General features: G+C 41.7%; 1 long non-coding RNA gene across 3 annotated transcripts; it reads left to right on the plus strand.

Moving 5' to 3' along the window:
- Window positions 1-561: 561 nt before the first annotated feature.
- On the plus strand, window positions 562-5,293 carry LOC310845442. Of its 3 annotated transcripts, none has more exons than XR_014564734.1 (2): window positions 562-707; window positions 4,803-5,293. It is a non-coding gene; the product is annotated as an uncharacterized lncRNA (long non-coding RNA). The 3 variants fall into 3 exon arrangements; XR_014564735.1 differs by lacking the exon at window positions 562-707 and adding an exon at window positions 712-792; XR_014564736.1 differs by lacking the exon at window positions 562-707 and adding an exon at window positions 714-1,240.
- The last annotated feature ends 7,913 nt before the right edge of the window (window positions 5,294-13,206 follow it).

Consider the following 13,206-nt stretch of genomic DNA (forward strand, 5'->3'; position numbering starts at 1 on the left):
AGATTGTAGCATGTCGCAGTGTGCCACCTGCACACAGCCAAAACACACTGCTTGACACAACATCTAATGCTGTGGGCGTAGCTGTTGTTTGCTGCAGGAGCTGTAAAAATTGAGCATGCCTGACTGGTTGACCGGTTGACTGGGCAGCTGTACAGGGGATGCTGAGAAATTTCCCTTAACAGTCTGGTTACACCTGCTTTGATTGTAAAGAATTGCAGCATTTCTGCCTCTTAATACAGTGAAGCAGGCGATCCGTGCTTTCCGAGAAGAGTATGGAGACATAAAGAAAATAAATTAATCATGTATGATTTTCCATGCTCGCACAGATGTTAAAAGCTTGAACACCACCCTCAGTGCATAACATTTCTGCTTGCTCCCATACAGTATTACCATAAATCGCTTTACAGCTTGAAATAGAAAGCATGCACAAAATGTAGAAGATCATCTTCTCTGCCCAAACTGGCACTGCCACCTACACTTCATCAAGATTTAAAATAAGTAAACGTGTGGGGGGGGGAGTCCCCTTTCTGTGAGAAAGATTTGCAGAATTGTGTGGGGAGCCAAAACAGGTTGAAGAAGTCAGGGAAAATTTCTCAGAGAGGTTCAGCACACCCGACCCATGAATAGCTTTGAATCTCCCAAGATTCCAAGGCAGTTGGATCTTATTCACAAGGGCATGTGCAGCTCTCAGAAACAGAAACCCAAAGGTGAGAGCTAAGTTAGAGTCCTGCAAAGTATTTCTATAAAGCTAATATGACATGGGGAAGAACCTGCCTTGACATTGTGTATCAGGTGTGGAAAATCATGGCCCTCTGAATGTTGCTGAACATTAATCAATTCGTTAAAGGATGTTTGGGATCTCAGTGCTTCCAATTCCCAACTTTGCCCCAATATGGTATACAACATGGTGTCTATACTGACAACATGGGCCAATGGCCTCTTCCTTGTTATCTGTTCTTTTCTTTTCAAAATTGAATACTGGGATTTGAAGCACAGCTATTCTTAGGCAAATTCGAAACACTATGATTCTTTACAAATTGGTCTGTGGCATCTACTCTAGACTAGACTAGACAAGGATCTAGTCTTGATGTACAAGTTGCCACAACTCAGTTCTTAGCATTTCCAATTTGACGGCCGCAACTGAAATTTACTACATTTGAATTCCTGAGGCAGTTTTAGAGGTCTCTTCTTGGGCAAGAACATCCAGATAATTTTGAAAGCAGCTAACAGCTTTGATGAAGTGAGAACATTTTCTTGTACTATGTGTATGTGTTGCTTTAACTGTTACTAAATATGTGCGATTTTGAAGTTATAGGCTGACAGAAATTGGAATGATAAACATTATGAGTACAATTAATGGACCCTGGAGTGCTGACACACTCAATAGCTGCACAATTATCATAAGAGCAGGGAAATTACTTAATAATGGGACCATAGAATATCACTGTGCTATCTCCTGTGCTGCTGTGCAGTTCTGGCATGTGCCACATTAACAAATATAGGCCTTTCTTCTATATCTTACCTGCATAAGATGTGACAGCCAAACTGAAAGCAACTGCCTAGTCCTGCATTGTGACATAGTTCAGAACTGACCTGATTAGAAACGTGATTAGAAGGGACCAATTGGTTAAAGGTATACAAGTGGGAGCTAAAAAGTACAAATTGAAAGCATTTGCTGATGATTTGGTATTGACATTACAGGAGCCAGAATCTAGTACTAAAAGAGTACTGGAACTGATTCAAGAATTTGGTCAGGTAGCGGGTTTTAAGTTGAACAAGACGAAAACTAAGGTTCTAGAGAAAAATCTAACAGTGACTGAGAGAGAGGTTTCAGAAGGAGACAGGATTAACACTGGTTAAGAAAGTGAAATACCTAGGGGTTAATATGACTGCCAAGAATGTGAATTTATTTAAGGATAAATATGAAAAATGTTGGATGGAAGTGAAAAAGGATTTAGAAATATGGTCAAATCTGAAGCTATCATTGCTAGGCTGAATTGCTGTGATAGAAATGAATGTATTGCCAAGGATGCTGTTTTTGTTTCAAACATTGCAAATTTTGGATAAAATGGACTGTTTCAAGAAGTGGCAGAGAGATATTTCTAGATTTGTCTGGCAGGGCAAGAAGCCTCAAATAAAATTTAAGATATTAACTGATGCTAAAGAAAGAGGTGGATTTGCCCTGCCAGACCTTAAACTTTATTATGAATCAGCCTCTTTTTGCTGGCTGAGAGAATGGCTGCTTCTTGAAAACACTGATGTGTTGGACTTAGAAGGTTTTAACAATGTATTTGGTTGGCATGCATATTTGTGGTATGATAAGGTCAAAGCACATAAAGCGTTTAAAAACCATATTGTCAGAAAAGCACTGTTTAATGTCTGGATAAGATATAAGGACTTGCTTGAAAGTAAAACCCCAAGGTGGTTGTCACCAATGGAAGCGAAGGCTCAGAAAAAGCTCAATATGGAGGCCAAATGGCCGAAATATTGGGAAATTTTGGAACAAGAGGGAGACAGATTAAAACTACAGAGTTTTGAAAAATTAAAAAATAGAGTGCGAGACTGGCTCCACTATTATCAAATAATGGAGGCATATAATCTGGACAAAAAAAAATGGTTTCCAGGTGGAAAAATCAAAATTGGAAACAGAATTGTTAGATCCCAAAATTAAGAACTTGTCAAGAATGTATAACTTGCTGTTGAAATGGAACACTCAGGATGAAACGGTGAAATCAGCTATGGTTAAATGGGCACAAGATGTTGGTCATAACATTATGATGGCTGACTGGGAACAGTTATGGACCACAGGTATGAAGTTTACGGCATGTAATGCCTTAAGAGAGAATATAATGAAAATGATCTACAGGTGGTGCATGACACCTGTCAAGCTTGCAAAAATTTATCATTTGCCCGATAATAAATGTTGGAAATGTAAAGAGACTGAAGGTACATTCTTTCACCTTTGGTGGTCATGCCCAAGAATTAACACTTTCTGGGAGAAACCAGAGGCCTTTCTCCTGGGCATGGTCGGCCAATTGGTGCCAAAGAAGGATAGAACTTTCTTTATGTATGCTACAACAGCAGCAAGAATACTTATTGCAAAGTACTGGAAGACACAAGATCTACCCACCCGGAAAGAATGGCAGATGAAGTTGATGGACTACATGGAACTGGCGGAAATGACTGGCAGAATCCGAGACCAGGGAGAAGAGTCGGTGGAGGAAGGTTGGAAGAAATTTAAAGATTATTTACAGAAACATTGTAAAATTAATGAATGTTAGAAGGATGTTGGAATGAAGTTATGTGGTTTTAGCAGAAATGTTATAAAGGATTAAGTAGAAATAGACTGTTAATTGGTGAAAGGAGGGAAAGTAAAGTTAGATTATATCAAGATAAATTACAGGACAAAAACTGGGAAAGATGGAAAGGATTTGCTGAAATAGCTAACCGAACTAGAATACAAAAAAGGGAGGTGTGAGGAGGTCAAGGAAACAAGCAAATGAAAGATAAATTATGGGAATGTTCGTTGTGTTTTTAATTGTTTCTATTTCTCTGTTTGTTTGTTTTTTCCTTATTGTGATGTGTTGTTTTGTTTTGTTTTTGCTTAATTTGGTGCCTTTTTTTCTTTTTGTAACCCTTAAAATTTTAATAAATATTATTTTTTTAAAAAAAACAGAACTGACAGTGTAATGAGGCAGAATGAGGCAGCTGGAAAGGCTACAGCTGTTGGGGAGTAGAGAGTAGGGGGCTCTGAAAGAGAGCCCAAATTTTACTTATACAGTGGACGCGCGGGTTGCGAACGTGATCCGTGCAGGATGCACATTCACAACCCGCAACATCCGTAACCTGCAGCGTCTGCAACCTGCAGCGGTGCATCTGCGCACGCGCAGGTTGCGATTCGGCGCTTTTGCGCATGCACAAAGCGCAATTTAGCATTTCTGCACATGCGCGACCACCAAAACCCGGAAGTAACCCGTTCCAGTACTTCCGGGTTTTAGCAGTCCGTAACCCGAAAAAACACAACCTGAAACGTCTGTAACCCGGGGTATGACTGTAATTTACTTATTTGATTTTGCGTGTTATATGTCGGGGCAGATTTACACACACAAAAGGGAAGCCTTTTTAATGTATATTATTATGTTTTTATATATGTTGCAAGCCGCCCAGAGTGCCTGCGACAACCCAGTCAGATGGAAAGGGTACAAATAATAAAATGATGATTATTATTAAGTTTCATGGTACCATAGAATTGTAGAGTTGGAAGGGACCCTGAGGATCATCTAGTCCAACCCCCTGCAATGCAGGAATATGCAGCTGTCACATACGGGGATCAAACCTGCAATCTTGCAGCTATCAGCCCCAATTGAGCTATCCAGGCTCTCAAGCAAAATGGTGCAAGCAAATGATACTTTAAGAATCCTTTTGAGTGCCTGCAGCCTAAATGGCTTTATAGGACTTTCTAGGTTTCTTAAGATACAAATACAAAAAACCTCAACAACAATACGTGTTTGTAGCAATGGTTAGCAAACAGGCATGGCGTTTGGCAATGGGTTCCACAGCATGTCTAAAATGGAAAAATGAGGTGGCCTTGATGGACCCCCTGAGGCAAGCTATTTACTTATCAGTGTTACAGGTCTTCTCATCCTGCCTGCTCCCAACAAATAGCATTCTGTGGCTGCTGAGTATGCTCAGTCCTCAGGGTTTCCTTTCCTTCTCTTGGGTTTTGAAGAAGTTTATTTGTTTCTACATCTGTGAACCTTAGGGCTCCCCTAAATCTGTTGATACCTCCCTCTTGTGCATAGATGTTGCCAGTTTGACTGCTCGATGATCAGCCCTCGAGAGAATGAATTCCCTATGAGTGTCTATGCAATGGAGCCCGGTTTTTAAAAATTCCTCACACTAGCTACATCTCAGGAAGATCTTATAGGAAAGCCAGGCCTTCTGCCGAGATCCTGAAGCACAAAAACAGGAGTCCATAGAACCAGCCAAGTATGTGAACACACTGGTATTTATTGTGATAAATGTTGTTTATGTACACACTCCCAGGAAATGAACTGAGACTACAGCTTGCTCAGTCGCATTTTTAACAGTGGAGAATCTGAACAATCATCAGGCTAAAAGGTATATGGAGATTAATAGGGTTCATTTTTCTTAAGAAAGATTGTATTTATTAAACCATTATAGGAATTTAGGTGGAGATAACCTGTGTGAGAATTCAGATTAATGTTTTGGCAATGAATAATCAACTGTGGATGTACCAAACTCCAGAGAAAATAAAATCGTTGAAGGCTGGTGTGAGGGCTATTTGATCTTAGAATGAGCACACAGGTTAGTCAAGAGCACCTCTGCATGCTATTCTTATAAAGCAGCATAATCAAGGGACAATGAGGCTAACAGGAGCCAACTCCTCCAATAAAATATTTGAAGGGGCTGCCCCCAGCTGATGGGCATTGCTATTCAAATGGTGTTCGTGCAGCACATCATGTGATCAGTTATGTGGGTTGGGGATTACTTGCCCCCCCCCAATATTTTATTCAAGTTGGCACCCTGATGAGCCTGCACAATTGCCCTTCCCCCAAGGGCACATGGCTTCCCTTACCTCTGACATCTGTGTTATGTTTTCTCTTCCTCCGTCTCATGCCTCCTCTTCCAACACCAACTTTCTTGCCAGGAAACACTCTTGACAGACACCTCCCATTAGCCATTAACATCAGGGGGTGGGAGTCAAGGAAGCAGAAGAGACCTCCTGATGCATTAGCACAGTGTCAGTGGTAGTGAGCTTTGCCTTTGTGATACAGAGCGCAGGCACCACTGAACATTTTCTGTCGAGATACTTCCATTTTTTACTGAGATAATGTATGTGTCACACTCTGAATGCTCAGCAAATCAGCAAAGAAATGCTTACTGTTATCATTAGTAGTGCCAGCTAAAAGCCTGTCAAGTTGAAATGATGGGAGAGGAATGGAGAGCTCCCCATTCTTTCCTTTGCCTGACACCCAGCCGTCCCATCCATCACAGAGGCCATTTACACTGGGAAAGCAAAGGGCTGGGGCCTGGCATGCTTCCCCCAACCTACAGTTGGTTCCTCAAAATGAATATAGCCTACAGACTAGGCCCAGAGGAACTATGGAATGGTTATCCCCTCCAGACTCTGCATTGTCCGCTTCCTGCTTCTTGAAACTAATCCCTGTTTTGTGTGTGTTGTGGATGACAGAGACACATTGTCCCTCTCTCATAGTCCTGGACTTTAGGATGGAGAAGATGTGTACTGTTTCCATTGCATGTGTTTCCTGGTCACCTACTGTCAGGGTTGTGAGTACTCCCCCCACCCCCGTACATACATACACACACACCATAACCAAGAATTGATTTCTCTATGGGAATGAGTGATACCTAACATGTTCACAGCAGAAAGTAAACGGGTCCCTTGGGAACAGAGTGCGGACTAAATCTGCTTCTTGCCCTTGGGGAACACAGCTACTGAGAATCAAGAGAATCACGGTTAGGATTTTGATTGTTCGTCACACTAAAGTATAGCACAATATGGCATTAAGGGATGGGGTAGGATATGAGGAGCCACTTTTTTTCATCTATAGGTTTAATTGAACACAACTGCTTTGGACTCGGACCACCCATGCAGTATGCTTTTCTTTAAGGCAGGGGTGTGAGAACCCTTAGGCTAAATATGGTCCCCAGGTCCCTTTATCTAGTCCTTGAGAATCTTCCCAGACACACCCTTCCCCAGCTACATCTCCTCTCCTACACCCACTTTGACTGTGTTTTCCACATTGGAATGCATCCTTAAACCATGATAATGCCTCTTGCTTGCCCAAATGCAGGAGTGTGTGTGTGTGTGTGCACGCACGCACGCACACGCACTCAAGCGCCAAACCCTTTTTGTGTGCCTAAAATGTACCCTACTATATGAAGGTAAGAAATCCCATCCGTTGCCCCACCCACTTTCTTCTCCAGCTGTGGCCACCACTGGAATATGCACTCTGGAAAACATTCTGCCAATTAAAATCGGGACAGGCATCTTTCCGTGCTGTGCTTTCTTGTGAGCCAGCTGGGGCTTCCCTGTCCCAGCCCCCTGTTTCTGTTACGGACAGCAGCTCCCTCAGCAAGCATCACAAGAGCACCTCCAGCTCTTCCTCTTCTCCTTTGTTATTGTCCTCTTCTCCATTGGCTTCTCCTCCTCTGGTGGGGGCGGCCTGGCCTTCGCCACAACCAGCTCCCCCTCCCTAGGCTGTAAATTGGGTGCCTTCCTTCATGCAAAAGACATGGATCTTTTGGTGCCAAGCTCTTGTGGGAGAGCTTGGTGCCGAAAATGGGTCATCCAATCAGAAGCTGGAGTGGCTTCTGTAATTCTGAAAGATTTATACAATCTGAGGTGAAACCAGAGTATGGCTTCTGTAATTCTGGGATTCTGTAATTCTGGTCAAATCGTGTTGACAGGTATGGGATGACTGTGAATGAGAAAATTTGGCCGCTGGACTGAAAAAAAAAATCCTCATCTGTGTAAGAAACCCATCCACACAAGTTCTTGCCTTCAATGTCTTTTCATTTATATAGATATAGATATTGATTTGTATCTGGAAGTTCTACTGAGTGGGTGTTTAATCTTACCTATATCCAAGCAGGTGATTCTCATTCAGAAAAATCTCCATCGCTGCCAGCATTATTGCTCAACATAAATCAGAGTGCATTTAGAGTTCTGATAAAAGCATCCAATAAACTTTTCTCTGTATCATAAAATGAGACCTGTTTGACTCCACTCATTGCTAGCGCCACCTTTGGAATGAATATTAGTGAAATGGCTATTCCAAGACTTATTAGAAGGGATGGAGATTCATTATTTCTTTTTGCTGTGCTCGTCCTTAACCTGCGCAGCCCATCAACACAGCATAATAACAGCAGAAGGAAAAAGTTGAATATTGATATTAGCTTTACCAGCATGTGACAAGCCTGGCATTTGCTTCAATTGGGAGCATCAGTAAAATAGACGCCGAAAGATTATAGCACAAATCATGGTTTGCAAGGAGTTTTCAGGGGCAATGTTTCCGTTCCTCTTTGAAACCTTAACAGTTAAGTCAATTTGGGAAGAAAAGGCAATTATTATTGAATTATTATTGAATATATATGGCATCAAAGTCCAACTTTAGTTTGAGACAGTGTTCACATATTAGCAGCGTGGACAAATTGGGTGATCGTCAGCAAGTCACTGTCACTCAGTTGCCCTCCTATAAAATAAGATGGGGGGGAAACACATTTGTCACACTGTATGACAAAGAGGATTGGAACATAGAGCGGAGACTGTTCATTGCACTGTGCATTCTGGGCCTTGCATGCAGGTAGCATGATTGGCTCAGCTGCACTGGGCACCAGTACCACAGGGGGCACAACAACGATTTAGAACAGAAGCACAGAAAGTGAGGGGTGCCTTAAATCCGCATCTAAATCATACACAGTTCTTTATTCAGGTCAAAACTGATTATAGTAACCATTGCTGCATGATGATGCCTTATCAGCCTACAAATTCTTTTTTAAAAATTATATATTGGGGATTTCCCCCCCTCTTCTTTTCCTCAATACTGTAGCCATACTGTTTTCCCATGCAAAGCTGGCTGTTTTTCAAGGATTTTGTATACTTTTCTTCATCAAGTGGTAAACAATTCAGAATAGCTGCACATTGCACTTGATGTAGTCTTATAAGTGGGAGGTGACAGCTTAGCTGATCTTATCCAGAGTGAAAAGGTTAAATTAAGGAATGATTTATTTGGTCTTTGCCTTCCATTAGCAATGAATTTATTCATTGAAGAGATGAAAAATCTCCAGTTGTTTATTGTGTGTATATTTTATTTGAAACATGCTCCAAGGCCTGATTTGGTTAAGAATATGCTAACAATGAAACACACACACACACACACACACACACACACACACACACACACACCCTAATTAAATTGCAACCACAGAAGTTCATTTTATATCGACTGCCTTAATAAATCCATTATGCACAGGTTAGTAAACCATGGAGTGATTGTGTTAATGAAAGGGGTGGAGCTAGAATTAGAGTTATACCAGTTTATCTAGGTTTCTTAGGCCTAGACTATGCTATCAACAGCCATGAAGGATGCAAGTATTGCAGGACTGTACCACTTCAGACAGCAGGTAGGGGATCAAACATATACCAGCACAAAACCCCTGAGCGGAGAAAGCAAAGCCTTGATTTCCCCTCTTTTGTACTCCTCTTGAATTCCCATTGAACTAGAAGAACATTTAAAAAATAATTCATGAAAACAGACCAGGCAATTTTTAGAACTTCATAATTCTAGGGGTGAAATTTGGTTGTGGGGCAGTGGGGGTTAGTGCTGTCCTCTGCTACTGATGCGCATGTTAGCTACACACCCTGCCAATGGCGCATTCTGCTAGGACGTGCAGTTATGCATGTGCGTTGAGAGCTATCATAGAAGGCTATGCAGCAGCTCTGTGCATGAACATGTGTGTGCACTTAGAATTCCTTCAGACGCTGGCCTAATGTGCAGATGGATGAGGCAGTGGCAAGGGGTAGGACGGGTCCATGTGGCCCTGCAAGAATCCCCATGCATTCCTTCAGTAGGTGGGGAGCGTCATCTGAACCCTTCAAGAAACATGCATTCCAGAGACCCAATTGCATCCCAACAGAAAGAGCAGAAATTATATAATGGACAAGAGAAATTAGAGCAATACTTAGAGAACATTTAGGAACATGGGGCTTTTATTACTCCCACATGATACTGTACAGATGGAATCTAGACACATATTTCTAAAAAAAACAGTGTGAAAATGCTTTTTTAAAAAAAGCATTTTGAAAAAATATTGAATTTGCCATGAGCTCATCATTGCCAACTAGTGTCACATTTGCGTAATGCACTTAAAACTCACTTAAAACATTATATTTGCAGCTGTATAGCTAAGTCCTGTATCTTTAAGCATAGCACTTTACCAAACACGGTATCTACTTAACGTTGTCCCAAAATTTAATTTATTATAGACTTAGCTCATTGGCTGATGTCTGGCCAAAAATTAAAACTGGCAAGGGGAGATGGAAGGAATCACTTGCCTGGTGATAGCAAAAATAATCATATTGGAGGAACAACACCTATAATCTGCAGGGCTTATTATTCCTCCAGAGCAGGCTATAGCAGCACAGAATCATAGGCAGGCTGTCAACAATGGCTACTCCCCAAACTGTAATAGAGGAATGTGATGGTCATAGTGAAGTTTAGAATGGGATCTGGGTGAAGGGTTGTTAAAAGCAGGACAAGGTGCATGGGGATATTTTGGGAGACAGGTGTGGGGCTGCCAGATGAATTTATTTATTTATATATATATAAATTATTTATAAAAAATGAATTGAAAATAAAAAGGAGCTGATGACTGGTTTGCTGGATTGATAAAATAGATCAAAGTGCTTAATTGGGTTGCTGTTTTGGACCACAGTTGTGACCCCTTACTACAAAGTTCTGATTATAATCGATCAAATGTGGTTCCAAATAATAAAGGCTGCTACCTGCGCCAATTCTAGTGGAGACCTGGATTAATGGAGCTGAGCCATTGCAAGGAGAACATATAGCATGGACTTTACTATAGATTTCTTTGTTTATAACCATCCACAAGTGCAGGCATTTCTCTTGTCCCATAAAGAGTATATTTGGAAGTTTGGGTTGCCTATATTCCTCACTGCAGAGGACTTAACTCAAACACCTAGCTATTTTTCTTTAAAGAGACCCTATTTAGGCAAGAGTATTATACCTCTTATCAGGCTGTCTTCTTACATAAGCAGGTTGAGGTCACGTAATAAGGATAAGCCCCACAGGAAAATGTAGATGTTTCTTTAAATGGCACTGATGACTCACAATGTGACATTTCCCCCCTGAGTCACTATGGAATGAATTCTGCCATAGTGTCTGGGCAGGGAACTGAGCAACTAAAAGAGCTCTTTAAGGTGAAATGATAAGTGGTTATAAGATATTTCTTGGGTTCCCTTTCAGTCCTCAGGCCCTGGCTAATTTCTTTTTGCCTGCAGCACATTAAGAAATAAATGTTCCCCACAGCTTTTGTTAGGGAAAAAAGTTATCTCAACTTCACAGCCCTTTGGAAACAAAACAGTCTTGTAAGTCATGCCACATTGGCTTGGTTTTCAACCCATAAAATTTCTGGAAGCAGTGAAGGATAGATGAATAGGGCAAATGGGGCATTGCCCCACCGACTCCTGTCTATCCTCAGCCAACCCCCATCCAGAGTGGAGCACTTAAGAATGCATCCCAGAGTCTTTGTGATGTCAGCAGCCAGAACTTACTGGAACTCAGTTCTGGCACCTCTCAGGTGGGCAGCATTGCCATTATAAGAGGAGGAGGAGGAGGAGAAGAAGAGTTTGGATTTGATATCCCGCTTTATCACTACCCGAAGGAGTCTCAAAGTGGCTAACATTATCCTTTCCCTTCCTCTCCCACAACAAACACTCTGTGAGGTGAGTGGGGCTGAGAGACTTCAGAGAAGTGTGACTAGCCCAAGGTCACCCAGCAGCTGCATGTGGAATGAGTGGAGATGCGAACCCGGTTCCCCAGATTACGAGACTACCGCTCTTAACCACTACACCACACTGGCTCCCAGAACAAAGGAGGCATTCATGGTGAGTTTAAACACCTCTTTTTCTAGAAAAATAGTACTGCCCCTACTTGTCTACTGCTTCACATCCAGTTGGGAGATGGCTCTGTCTGTCATTGGCTCTGGCTCCACCTACTGTTGGTCTCCTTGCTTTCTGCCCTGTCAATCCCAATGAGCACCACCCACCACTGATGGCAGGTGATCAGTTCCTGTCTATATTGCAGTCCCTGCAAAACTGGGTGATGAACAGGGTTGGGAAGCTGTTTTAGTCTACCCCTAGAAATACATATACAGAGCGAATGCTGTGGCTCCCGCTTCACTAAGGAGCATGAACACACATGAAGCGACCAGTTTAATCAATGCTAGTGAAAAGCTACCAAATGTGGAAATATGGCAACATTTCCCCTTCCATGAACTTTTGCTTACAGGGTCAAGGAAGGTTGTGCCTTTCTGAAGTGTGAAATCTGTTAGTTACAAGTCATGCAAATAGGACTGAGATGAGCGTAGGGATTGGTGGAATGGCTGCTGACATCACAAAGACTCTGGTGGCACTCTAAAGCTAGCAAAGACAATGATACTTCTGCATACAGTTTCAAAGAGAAAAAATACTGGCTGAAGACTTATAGGACCTCCAACTGCTATCAGATACTTTCACCTATCAGTTTCTCTTCAGCAATGCCAACAAATCAATTCAGAAGGAAAAGGAAGAGTCCCAGATGAAATGATAAAAGATTGCGCAAAATAGGCAAGGAAAGGGGGAAGATCTTTTTTCTTATGGAAATTATCACCATTCCCAATAAAAGGAACAATGATTACACAAGGATTAAGGCAAGGTAACAATTGTTACTCAAACATTTCATTATTGCACTGTAGTCTGGAAATGCCAAACACAGACCTGAGGTACAATTGCTGTTTCTAACATCAGAATTACCTGGTTAAAATTCAGCTGCTCTGCGAAGCAACTAAATCTGCTCAACACCATCTGGCAGCTACGAAGTGGGGGGCAGGGTGATCTACTTTCTGCGCAGGTATAATTAACTGATATTTCACTAGCAGAATGCAGTACGAGACATGAAATACACATCCCATTTAAAGCACTGACTTTCTGTGACATAGCTATATGAGACCTTCAATGTTTCAGTTTTAATATTTCTGAAGGCTTTGATTTCATTAGTGTAGCCAGAGAAAGTGGTAGAAGGGGCAGCCTGTCATGTCTACAATAAAGTCTATTAAATATAAAGGCGCTGAAATAGCCATTCACTTTATAATGTATTGCACAGTGCAAAACATGAAAGGTTGGCCACAGAACACATTTTCTGGAGAGCTTCAGATAAATCTGCTACTTATTTATCTCTTACACCGATCAGTCAATGGTCATACTGGGGGCTGCAGTCCCACAACATCTGGAATGTGGCAGCATCTTCATCCCTGAGACCCTTAAATTTACAATATGGACAGCACAATGGCAACGTCAGAGAAAGGAAATGGGAAGGTCGCTAAAGGAGCAAATTGAATTTCTAAAGTGTGATATGGGACTTTCCTTCAATGAATTCATAA

The sequence above is a fragment of the Podarcis gaigeae genome (genome assembly GCF_964106915.1).
Source record: "Podarcis gaigeae genome assembly, chromosome: 5".
In the NCBI taxonomy this organism is placed as follows: Eukaryota; Metazoa; Chordata; class Lepidosauria; order Squamata; family Lacertidae; genus Podarcis; species Podarcis gaigeae.